General features: G+C 35.9%; 1 long non-coding RNA gene across 1 annotated transcript; it reads left to right on the top strand.

The window, feature by feature from the left end:
• The first annotated feature begins 443 nt into the window (after nucleotides 1-443).
• On the top strand, nucleotides 444-5,473 carry LOC127841284 (uncharacterized). Its single transcript, XR_008030837.1, has 3 exons — nucleotides 444-479; nucleotides 4,072-4,156; nucleotides 5,294-5,473. It is a non-coding gene; the product is annotated as an uncharacterized LOC127841284 (long non-coding RNA).
• The last annotated feature ends 7,569 nt before the right edge of the window (nucleotides 5,474-13,042 follow it).

The raw sequence follows: 13,042 nt of genomic DNA, 5'->3' as shown, positions 1-13,042 counted from the left end.
ATCGTGTAGATATATGTGCTAAACAACACCAATGATGCAATCAAGAGTAGCATAAACGATAACATGCTTCACAAAAACTGAGATTAAACATACGCATTCGCTGTTAGAAGCTAATTATTTCATGTTGTTGTGGTGATTTTTTTTAAAAGAAAAGCTATTGCGAATATAATTGTTATTCAATAATTGTCCTTGTTGACCCAAGCTTTGAGGTCCATGCTCCGAATACAACAATAAAAACATTGTTTTCAATTAAAAGAAAAACGTAAAAACACGGAAGAGACAATATAAAAGACGTAGATCTAGGTACATATCCGAACTTAATTATTGATAGGTTGGATCTTGTTGATAGGTTGAGGCCTTGTTGTTGTGTCATAACTATCACGATGTTTCTATTTTTATGAATGCAATGTTAGGTATAAAACTGTACGCGAGGCAAATCATTTGCACAGAACGATCGACTGTCTGCAACAATTTGTCAGGTACGGATGTTTTTACTGTAATTTTTATTTTCATTTTTTTCTCAAATATAAGCATATTCTTTTTGTCAAAGTTGATCTGTTAAACACAAATATTCATTGATTTGGTGTACAAGATAGTCGCTTATAAATAATTTTAATAAACATCTTTACTAACATCTTAATAGTTATCCCGCTTATTAGAATGTAACGAACGTGTAAAAGCCAACAAAATCAGAATTTGACTCGTAATCTGTATGTCAACTAGTAAACAAACGTTTGTGCTTATAACTGGAATACCGTTTTGAAGTTGCTGAATCTAAACTATCGAAAACACTTATTATCGCTTTCCTGGCTTCAGTTACAAAATGTTGGTCTTGTTTGGATTACCTTTTTGCACTTGTAATTCGAACATTTGCAATAACCTAATGAGCGTCAAACGTTAAGCAGACGTGTTTTTGTACTTTGAGAGCTAAACAATCTTGTGTTAATCTTTAATGTTCAGCTTATCAATTAGCTGTTCTGGGGAAGTGCAGAAACACATGGATCTTTAATCAAATAACTGAAAATGCTGGGGATTAATGTTTTATACTGATAAAACTAAAATAATGGTTTTTCGCAAAAGGGGTAGATTATTTCCATCTGAAACATTGACATTTGAAGGTCAGAAAATAGAAGTAGTAAATGATTTTAATTATTCGGGAACCGTTTTTAATTAACCTGGAAATTTTCATTTAAATCAAGAATATTTATGTGGAAAAGCACTTAAAGCTATGATAATATTATTTTACAAATGTAAAGAGTTTGACTTGAAACCAAAAACACAATGTCAGCTATTTGATGCTTTTGTTGTATCTATACTAAATTACGAATGTGAGCTATGGGGTAAAACAAAGTCAATAGAATTGAAAAGGGTAACTTAAAGTTCTGTAAACGATTGCTAAACGTTAAGCAAAATGTATGTAATGCTGTAGTGTACGGCGAGTTAGGAAGATACCCACTTTTTATTCATAGATATGTTGTGATGGTTAAATACTGGTTTAAACTTATTCAAACTGATAACATAATTTTAAAATCAATTTATATACAACCATTAAATGATTGCCAAAACGGTCGTTCTAATTTGGTATCAAATATAAAAAATTGTTATACACCTACGGTTTGTCATACGTGTTTAATAATCCAAGCTCTGTCGATGTTTAAATATTTATACTATATTATAAAAATGTTGTTTTTGATAGCTATAAACAAGAGTGGTTTCGATCTGTTGAAAATAACTCTATTTTAGATATGTACCGTGTGTTTAAGTCTATGTTTAGATGTATTACCTCAATCACTAAGACACTACGTCACAAAGCTTCGAACTTCGAGTCTGCCACTTAGAATTCAAACGTGAAGATATGCTGGTCAAAATATACCACGAAGCGAACGTTATTGCCTTTGTTGTAATGAAAGTAATACCGAAGATAAGTTTCATTTTGTTTGTAAATGTCCTTTATACTTTGATATTAGAAGAAACTACCTAAAGAAATGTTATTATATTAGGCCTTATGTTGATAAATTCCACCATTTGCTGAATACAACGAATAAATTTGATCTTATTAAATAAGCCAAATGTGTCAAAGATGCTCTGATTTTAAGAAATAATATTTATAATATTGTTACTTAACTTCAAATAGTTATCCTACATATAAATACATGTAACACGTATTTTACCTAGTATTTCCGTAACCGTATACGATGCTGCTTATGTTTATATTATTACTATGTTTATTTATCTCTGTGACATAATTGAATGTGAAATATCTAGTGTTAAGACGATGTACACTGTGCAAGTCTGAATATATATTTGTCTTTTGTCTTGTCTTGTCTGCTATGGAACTAACATCTGTATGCATATCCAACAATGCCCTTAGCGATTTAATCTTAAAATTTTTGTTTAAAGAAAAATATCTAATTTCAATAAATTACAGTTCAGTTTCAGGATATTTTAAATAATTAGTTGAATGTTCATTCGCTAATATTTTGAAAGAAAGGTAAGTTCAACCATGTAATGAAAAGAACAAAATAGCATGTTTAGAACGAAAACATAGATATAAGACAGAGAAACTATAACGCGTAAAAATTGTGTGTGTTACTTTAGCTCATTATACTTTAGAGACACATTTTTTCGTTTTAATACTCGTTAATCGTCGAACAGGCAATGACTTTGTGTTCAGATTCGTATTTAATAAAAGCTCAACGGGTTTAATAACATCGCACCAAATCGGCGCGCTGTTGTTTGCATGCATGTGGTTTTCTTTATCTATCTGAAATATCAGTACATATCATATAAGAGATTGCACTGTTACAACCCGTTTTGCAATAAAGATGTAGTGTCTTATTGCAATTTGATTTTTTTATTATAACAACCTGTTTTGCAATAAACCCGTTTTGCAATAAAATCCTCGCACATTTATTTGTAATTATTTTATTGCAAAACGGGTTGGAGTGTCTTATTGCAATGTGAAATTTTTATTAAAACCCGTTTTGCAATAAACCCGTTTTACAATAATTTTCTTGCAAACCTGGTAAGATTGTCTAATTGCAATTTGTCATTTGTATAACAACCCGTTTTGGAATAAACACGTTTTGCACTTTCAGGTATCAACGCTGCTCTAATTACATTTCACTTGTTCAACTACGTTTAAGTACTTTTAAACGTTCAGATATCAGTTTTCATTATAATTATGTCAACAAAACTCTCATTTTATAACACTTTTTGAGATACGAACTATGGTATAATAACATTTTAAACATATATTTAAACTTCTATAGTAACACATTTTTTATATATTGATTATGCCTACGTTACATGAGTTATAAACTAAGCTTTAATCATCGTTTATATTGACTTTACTGTAATAACATTTCAGATAAAGACCATGCTATGATATCATTGCAGATACTAACATTGGCATGCTATCATTGCATATACTAACCATGCTATGATATCATTGCAGATACTAACCATGTTATGATATCATTGCAGATACTAACCATGATATGATATCTTTGCAGATACTTACCATGCTATGATATCATTTCAGATAAAGACCATGCTATGATATCATTGCAGATAATAACCATGCTATAATATAATTGCAGATACTAACCATGGTATTATATCATTGCAAATTATAACCATGCTATGATATAATTACAGCTACTAACCATGGTATTATATCATTGCATATAATAACCATGATATGATATCATTGCAGATAATAACCATGCTATGATAACATTGCAGATACTAACCATATCATTGCAGATAAAAACAATGCTATGAATTCATTGCAGATAATAACCATATCATTGCAGATAAAAACCATGCTATGATGTCTTAGCAGATAATTACCATGTTATGATATCTTTGCAGATAATAACCATGCTGACGTCAGTTAAGCTCGTCCTCGTCCTGGTATTGCTAGCACTGTTTAACACGGCAATGGCATCTCCAATGCCGATAAAAACCATGCTATGATGTCATTGCAGATAATAACCATATCATTGCAGATAAAAACCATGCTTTGATGTCATTGCAGATAACAACCATGTTATGATATCTTTGCAGATAATAACCATGCTGGCGTCAGTTAAGCTCGTCCTCGTGCTGGTGTTGCTAGCACTGTTTACCACGGCGATGGCATCTCCAATGCGTGAGTGGATTTTTTATTGGGTTGATATGTGTCATTAGGTTAAATAACTCCAAAGACACACAAACTAAGGAGAATTTTATCTTACAACATTTTTCCGACAGAAGTTCGAACATGAGGGCAAAACTCAGCCAAACTGTCATTGCACAATAACTTTAAACTATATGATCTAAAACCGCCGGTGTTGGACGTGTACAAGTTGTGTACGATCGCATATTGGTCCTTTAGAGAATTACAATGAGGCCCATCTGATTTAAAGTGACCCAAGTCCACAGGTATTATAGTATGCATGTATCATCGTTTATCATACCAATGCATTGATATCTGCCTGATATAAAGTTGCCTGATATCTTTTGTATCATGGTCAACAGGAAGTTCTTATATCAGTCATGTGTGGATAATGGTCATATTACTCGGAATAAAGTATAACGTAATTAACTTTGAAAATCAAATCAGATTCAACAAAACAAACAATTTGATACCAAGATGTAATATATTTTTAACACAAAATGCAACAAAAACAGCCCAAAACATGTGTTACAAATATTTAGCGCGCGTGCTAATGACGTCATTATTAACACGTCAACAGACAAAAGTCATATTCTTTCCCGATAACACTTTTAGCGATTTGTTCATTATTTCTTTAAGATCGGGGATGTAAAAGTATGATAAACAGAAAAACAGGTTACTGCCTGATCTTTTTGTAATATATCAGGCTCGGCACGAATAAAATAACGGCTCGGTAAGCCTCGCCGTTATATTATTCTAAGCCTTGCCTGATGTAATACACAAAAATCAGGCAGTAACCTGTTATTCTCTATTATATTGATCCTCGTTAATGCGTGTAAATATCACGACCCTTGTTTAAAAACTGATCCCGTGTCGCATGGTTAATATTGAATTATCTTGTAAAATAACTCCTTTCAACAGAGTTCTCGCTACAAATATCAAACCCAGATGTTTAATATTTAATCTTAATTATTGTACAGTGGTCCTCAATAATGTTGTTGTTGTTGTTGCTGTTGTTTTAAAATCGCTCTTTAAAGACCAAACAAGGTAAATATGGAGCAGCAACCATATGTGCCAATCCATTCATATGCATAAATACTATCATACATTGTTTTCTCTCTTTCTCTCCAGGTTACGGACGCTATCGTTACGGTTACCCTGGTTACTATGGGAACAACAACGGTTGGAACTATGGGAACGACAACGGTTGGAACAATAACAATGGCGTTTGGAACAGTTGATAAACGGCGAAAACTGTTAATTGCATTGTCTGATTGTATCAATACATTTACTCAGAGCTGTTGTATTGTATTTAAATTATTTTGTATTGTTTCAGAATATTGATTTACATTAACGTAATGTCGCAACTTACTATATCCCGACATTACAACGTTCCCTGTTTATCAGTTAAGGTCGATTCAGCTGATGGCACCTAAAATGAATGTCAAAATATAAATCCCGAAAAACTATCAACTGTTACAAATGTGTTGAAGACCGCATGTGAAACGATTAAGTTGAATGGTAATAAAAATAATTGTGCAAACTCTAGCAATACAATTTAATGGTTTCATCTTGTTATGTTTTCTTCAGAAACTGAATAGGGATGTAATAAATAACACATAATTATACCATTTGATAGCCAAACACGATACAATTTTACATGATCTGAATGATAAAGTGAATGTTTACAATTACGTTTACTTTCCGTATTTAAGAGAAGAAAGTTCATACGATATTATAAGGTGTATTATCGTAATGGCTCGATGAAGGATGACTGAGGGTGTCCTTTTGTCCTTAACGCCGAATCTCCGCTGCTATTGTTTCGAAAGGACAATGTGGTAACACGCATTCAAACCATACAGTTCGTTGTCATCTAGCATTTCAACCCTACAAATCGTTGTCAGCTAGCATTCCAACCCTACATATCGTTGTCAGCTAGCATGCAAACCATACAGGTCGTTGTCAGCTAGCATTCAAACCATACAGGTCGTTGTCAGCTAGCATTCAAACCATACAGGTCGTTGTCAGCTAGCATTCATACCATACAGGTCGTTGTCAGCTAGCGTTCAAACCATAAGGTCGTTGTCAGCTAGAATTGTTACCATACAGGTCGTTGTCAGCTAGCATTCAAACCATACAGGTCCTCGTCAGAATTCAAATCTTCAGTTGTCAATCGTTGATGCACTTTCACTTCTTTATAAATCTGCACAAAATAAAAAAAAAACAACCTCACATACTAAACTATAAATTGCTTTGCATAGGGATTTTTCTTCTTTTTCTTTGTACAATACGAACATAAACATTATTACTTACAACATTACAAAATAAGATATATTAATAATTAGAATATACGGTAAAGATTATACAAGTGTGAATGCTCATTTGAGATGTTTTAAGTTAACTTTATTGAATGAATATTCAAAATTATCTATAAACAAAATCAATGTATACTTTGTTGAAGCACAACGAAAGGTTTACACAGAACATAATGTTGTGAGGTGAGTATGCCTACGGTATACATAATGTTCTGAGGTGAGTACGGTAGATGTACAAACTGTTGAATTTTCGTGCATTATTTTCTTTCGCTGACATGTAATAATGTTTATGAAAAACAACATATTAAATAAATTCTTATTACAAATAATATTGCAAACAGAAAACAATTCAAACGAATAATCATCATCAAAGCTGATTTTTTGTCGCACCAATAATGGTTCTCTAAAATGTTCGTATGACCTGATAGGTAATAGAAAGCAATATATCACAGAGTGAAAAGCTAATCTGAACAGAAATTCATCAAGTGCCATTCATCTAAGAGTTGATGTGGAGCGGGCAATTTGTCTCTTAATATGCACATTTAGGCGATTCAAATACTTGGGCAAGCTAATGTAGCTGAAGATGCCCGTAGTGATCTCTGCTTGTTACGTCCTTCAAAACTTCACTCTGAAGCGAGAGTCGGACACAAAACCTTGACACGTTTGATCAGATAGACATGGATGCCACCGAGGCAGTGGGAAATGGACAGGCCCGACCAGAAGCATAGGAGAAGAGGTCTGCTATTGTCCTGGAATTGTTATGGATTGACGAGTGATATCAATTCCCTACTGCAATATTTCAGCCTGTGTCCATGCTTAAATATTGATTGAGGATTGCGAGTATTTATGTATTAACATGTTAGTACTAAGGCAAAATCACTTACACATAAGAATGTGTATATTTATCAACATGTATTGACATGATATGTTATTGGTTGAAAACAAATTAAGGGAAGTAACTACAAACTTCAATCAACGACATTTCCGATCGGCTATGATCAATAGGAACAGAAAACCAAGATTTCCTTGAACAGGGTGCAGGATCACGTGACTTTGTGGGAACCGGTAAGTGTTGCCTTTTTCGAATAAATTTTTTAAAAGAATTTTAACTGGTGCATAAAAGTTAGATGTGTATGCTGCTTATGGCAATGTGAAATACATCATAATTACTTTATGTAATAAGCATGTGTTATTGTTAAAAATTCCTATGTGTACTGCATTCATTTATACGGTTATGATTCACGCAACGAGAAATTTTGTCACCGATTTCAAACGTATTGAAGGATTTATTCTTATAACTTGAGATATCAACACAAACTGCAAGACTAACTGACTTTAATGCACTAAAGACTTTTGCAAATGAATTTAAATAACTTGAGATATTTGCAAAATAAAGCTCTTGACGGTGTGTTTACATTCTGTCCAGCCCGTGTGCAAACCACTTAAAACCCCGTTGATTCTGCATCCTGTATTTTGAACTCGACACAAATGTATACCGGTATATTTATTATGTAGAAAACAAAAACTTAATTGAACTGAGAATTAATATTTTGTTTCATGTTGTTTATTTTTTCCCAAGAAATTTAAGAAATACAGCACACATTCCTTTCAACTCATCGAACATTTCTGTAAGTGAGTGTTCATAGATTTTCAAAGTTCCTTTCGAAGCGTACTTGTAAGGTTTATTACTATAATAAATGTGCCAGTAATTCAATATGTTTGTGAGTTTTAGAGAATGGGATTTATTTTATACAGATGCAATAATTCACTAACATCAATACAGGCTAAACATTACTAAATACACAATAATTCCAATTAAAAATGTATGTTGCATTACATCAATTAGCATACTGCATCTTATTTATAGTACAATCCTTCGCTACTACATACGTATTATGCACGTGCGTCCGCCATATTGTGTTGTGTTGTGGCAAGTGTAGTTGCCGTACGCGTCCGTGCAGATCCCGTTGTTCCTGCAAGGGTAAGAGTGACACTGATCCAGCTCTGCAGATCCCCTTGTTCATGCAGGAGTTAGAGCGCCACTGGTCCAGCTCTGCAGATCCCGTTGTTCTTGCAAGGGTAAGAGTGACACTGGTCCAGCTCTGCAGATCCCGTTGTTCCTGCAGGGGTTAGAGCGACAATGGTACAGCTCTGAAGATCCCGTTGTTCCTGCAGGAGTTAGAGCGACACTGGTCCAGCTCTGCAGATCCCGTTGTTTCTTCAGGGGTTGGAGCCACACTGGTCCAGCTCTGCAGATCCCGTTGTTCCTGCAGGGGCTAGAGCGATACTGGTCCAGCTCTGCAGATCCAGTTGTTCCTGCAGGGGTTAGAGCGACACTGGTCCAGCTCTGCAGATCCCGTTGTTCCTGCAGGGGTTAGAGCGACACTGGTCCAGCTCTGCAGATTCCGTTGTTCCTGCAGGAGCTAGAGCGACACTGGTCCAGCTCTGCAGATCCCGTTGTTCCTGCAAGGGTTAGATCGTCACTGGTCCAGCTCTGCAGATCCCGTTGTTCCTGCAGGGGTTAGAGCGACACTGGTCCAGCTCTACAGATCCCGTTGTTCCTGCAGGGGCTAGAGCGACACTGGTCCAGCTCTGCAGATTCCGTTGTTCCTGCAGGGGCTAGAGCGACACTGGTCCAGCTCTGCAGATCCCGTTGTTCCTGCAAGGGTTAGAGCGACACTGGTCCAGCTCTGCAGATCCCGTTGTTCCTGCAGGGGTTAGAGCGACACTGGTCCAGCTCTGCAGATCCCGTTGTTCCTGCAGGGGTTAGAGCGACACTGGTCCAGCTCTGCAGACCCAGTTGTTCCTACAGGGGTAAGAGCGACACTGGTCCAGCACTGCAGATCCCGTTGTTACTGCAAGGGTTAGAGCGACACTGGTCCAGCTCTGCAGACCCAGTTGTTCCTACAGGGGCAAGAGCGACACTGGTCCAGCTCTGCAGATCCCGTTGTTCCTGCAAGGGTTAGATCGACACTGGTCCAGCTCTGCAAACCCAGTTATTCCTACAGGGGTAAGAGCGACACTGGTCCAGCTCTGCAGATCCCGTTGTTCCTGCAGGGGTTAGAGCGACACTGGTCCAGCTCTGCAGATCCCGTTGTTCCTGCAGGGATTGGAGCGACGCTGGTCCAGCTCTGAAGATCCCGTTGTTCCTTCAGGGGTAAGAGCGACACTGGTCCAGCTCTGAAGATCCCGTTGTTACTGCAGGGGTAAGAGCGACACTGGTCCAGCTCTGCAGATCCCGTAGTTCCTTCAGGGGTTAGAGCGACACTGGTCCAGCTCTTTAAAGCCAAAAACTGACATGTCAACATTATGATGTCGATAATAAAATATATATAAATAATATGTCATGTTTCTTGAAATAAGCCTGTGGTCTTCATGTTTGTTACCACTTACATATATATATATATATATATATATATATATATATATATATATATATATATATATATATATATATATATATATATATATATATATATATATATATATATATATATATATATATATATATATATATATAATACGAATATCGAAATGATGCGACCTCAAAAAGGAACCGATCGTTTTGCAGCCTCAAATATCTCCAGATCATCAACCCGCCTGTTTTACAAGATGGATTAATGATGTTCTGGTGCAAATTTTGAGCTCCTCTGTACAATAGAAAAGCATTATTTTATTATACACTGCAACATTTTGTTTTCATCTCATTTCTCTACGAGTGTTTAATACCATTAAAACACGTAAAAGCCGTTTGCCAAGCACATAGGCTGTTACCCATTCTTGGTCGTGAACGACCTCTGATAGGTTGACTATCCCTTCAAGTAAACCTCGTTATGGGAGCAATAAGCTTATGCTCATGCGTAAAGTATCATCTTATGTTAGCCTGTGATATTCGCACAGGCTTATCAGGGTCGACACTTTCCATCTAAACTGGATTATTGTTAAGAAGACGTCCTTCAAATGAAAAATACCATTAAAGTGCAGTGTCGTCACTTATTAGCCTGTGTGGACTGCACCTGCTGATCCGGGATGACACTTTACGCACATTCATATATCCCATTTTTTGCAAGAACGCGGCTCAATTATTCAAGCGAATGTTACCTCGGGTGTCGATGGTGAACATCTGGTCAGCGTATTTCCCCTGCTTGTCCACAACCCGGATACCAAACTCGTACGAAGCGTCTACATCCGGCGAAACTCCGCTCAACGGACCTGAAGCGGAGAGTAACACGCCGGGAGGCAAAGCACCGGCGATCTTCTCGAATCTCAGGTTGGAGCCCTCTGTGTCATGGAATAGTTGTGATTTCAGATAGACTAGATAAGCCTTCATAATAATCATCATATTCTTCTTCTTCTTCTTCTTCGTCATCATCATCATCATCATCATCATCATCATCATCATCATCATCATCATCATCATCATCATCATCATCATCATCATCATCATCATCATCATCATCATCATCATATACATATCTTCTTACCCTCCCTCTTGTTCATCATAGTCATTCATTTCATAGTCCACAATATAATTACGTATCAATCCCTGACTGGAAGGGAAAGCTCCTGGTACTCACTATGGCTGTGAGCTGCACGGTGATATTGTCTGCACCGAAGAAAGTTCCAAGGGAGCCGAAGGAAGCCTTCTGATCCCAGATCGGTGGCTTGCTGTTTGCGATCTACAGTAATGCTCAATAGGTAATTATCGGCTCCGGTAGTACTTAAACGTACCCCGTTTACTCTTAAGTATACTATAATGTAACCTTAGCACGAACAATACGCGTAAAGGCACCCAGTCAAGCTCTGGGGTACTTTTCAGTATATTTTCCGTACTACGGGTTCTTTGTAGTATACGTAAGAGCTGATACTTTCAGTAGTACCAATGCAAACAGCGATTAATTGAGCACACGTAATCATAGATATTTTACATATCGCAAGAGGTTATTTGAAAATAGTTTCGGACATTCTTAGAAGGCATGTATTTAATATGTGACAGCAAGATTTGTACGAAACAACATGTCTTTTTTTTTTATATATATAGTCTTTATTAACCTCGTCCATAGGTATGTGCAGGTCCAGGCCATCCTGCTACATACCTTACAAAAGATTGTGTTAGTAGCTCAAGATTAATATATATAGATATGCATATACATAAACATTGCAAAAAATCATACACGAATTCATTGTATTATAATACAAGTATTATAATAAAAGTACATGCACAAATAACACATATAATTTGTATCTATCTGGGAGGTTAATAAAGATTAATGTATATGTAAATACACAAATTTAAAAAGTTTGAAGAAAAAAAGGCATGTCACCAGTGTACTAAAAATATGTTTACTTGTACATATTTTGTAACAATGAAATATATTGGCTTGGGTTCATTCTATGAGTATTCTTACAACTGACCAATTAGGGAATTCAGTAGTTTGATGAGTTGTCTGCTTTTGGATTTCCCATGATAAAAGAAGACTTCTCTTAAGTCCTGGAACATTGGGGATTTTGTTTGTTTGTTTACACATGAAGACATATTTTTTAATTGCAAGAAGCAATATATTGATAGGATTCATTTTTTCCATACAAATTCCTAGAATCATGTCTTGGCATAAAACAACATGTCTACATACATGATGATGTATTTAGCGCATCTTTATACAAACACGGATATTGAAAGCTGATACCCGAATTTGTACCGTAAAAACATACTCGAACAAGTAATCAAAAATGCGAATTATTTTCAAAAAGGTTCTTTATGAGAGAAAAGCTCACAGTAATTAGGCAGATTTAATTTTAAAGCAACAAGGCGACATAATCTTGTCTAAATACGCATTTCTTGCATAGACCTAAAACATACTATCATTATCCCATTTCCTATACGGGGTCAAGTCGGTTTCTTTGTATCCTTTAACATACTTCAAACAGCTTGAGCATGTCCGTCCGTACGATGAACACTGTGCCCCTCTTTCCAGGGCTCATGTATATGTTGCCAGCATTGGGGCCAGCCGATTCTATAAATAAACGTGACACGATTTAGAAGTAATATTTTATTTTGTCTGACTGATATATCGTCGTCATCATCATCAGCACACTGGAAACCCACATCAAAGCCATGACTTTCAAATCGTAATCATCAGCAGCAGCAGTAACAGAAGCATTATCTTTATCACATCAATACTCATCATCATCAGCAGCAGCAGCAGTAACAGAAGCAACAACAACAGTATTATCTTTATCACATCAATACTCAGCATCATCATCATCAGCAGCAGTAATAGAAGCAACAACAGCAGCATTATCTTTATCGCATTCATACTCATCATCAGCAGCAGCAGAATTTGCACAAAATTGTCAATATCATCACATTTAATCGAATTCCCGTCATTTTAATGATTCATTACCATTACGACGTTCATCGCATTAATGGTAATTAACATAAGCTTATAATGAAATTAATCATCATCGATGTTATCATTTGCGTTATCAATTATCGCAAATTTTTAATCTATCCTTATCAAATGAGTTGCTGTCTGGGAAAACTTGGTTCATTCATATGGAAGAC

This window comes from Dreissena polymorpha, chromosome 8 (genome assembly GCF_020536995.1).
Source record: "Dreissena polymorpha isolate Duluth1 chromosome 8, UMN_Dpol_1.0, whole genome shotgun sequence".
NCBI classification, from domain to species: domain Eukaryota; kingdom Metazoa; phylum Mollusca; class Bivalvia; order Myida; family Dreissenidae; genus Dreissena; species Dreissena polymorpha.
The sequence above is the reverse complement of the archived record's forward strand: the minus strand, read 5'-3'. Positions and strand labels throughout refer to the sequence as shown.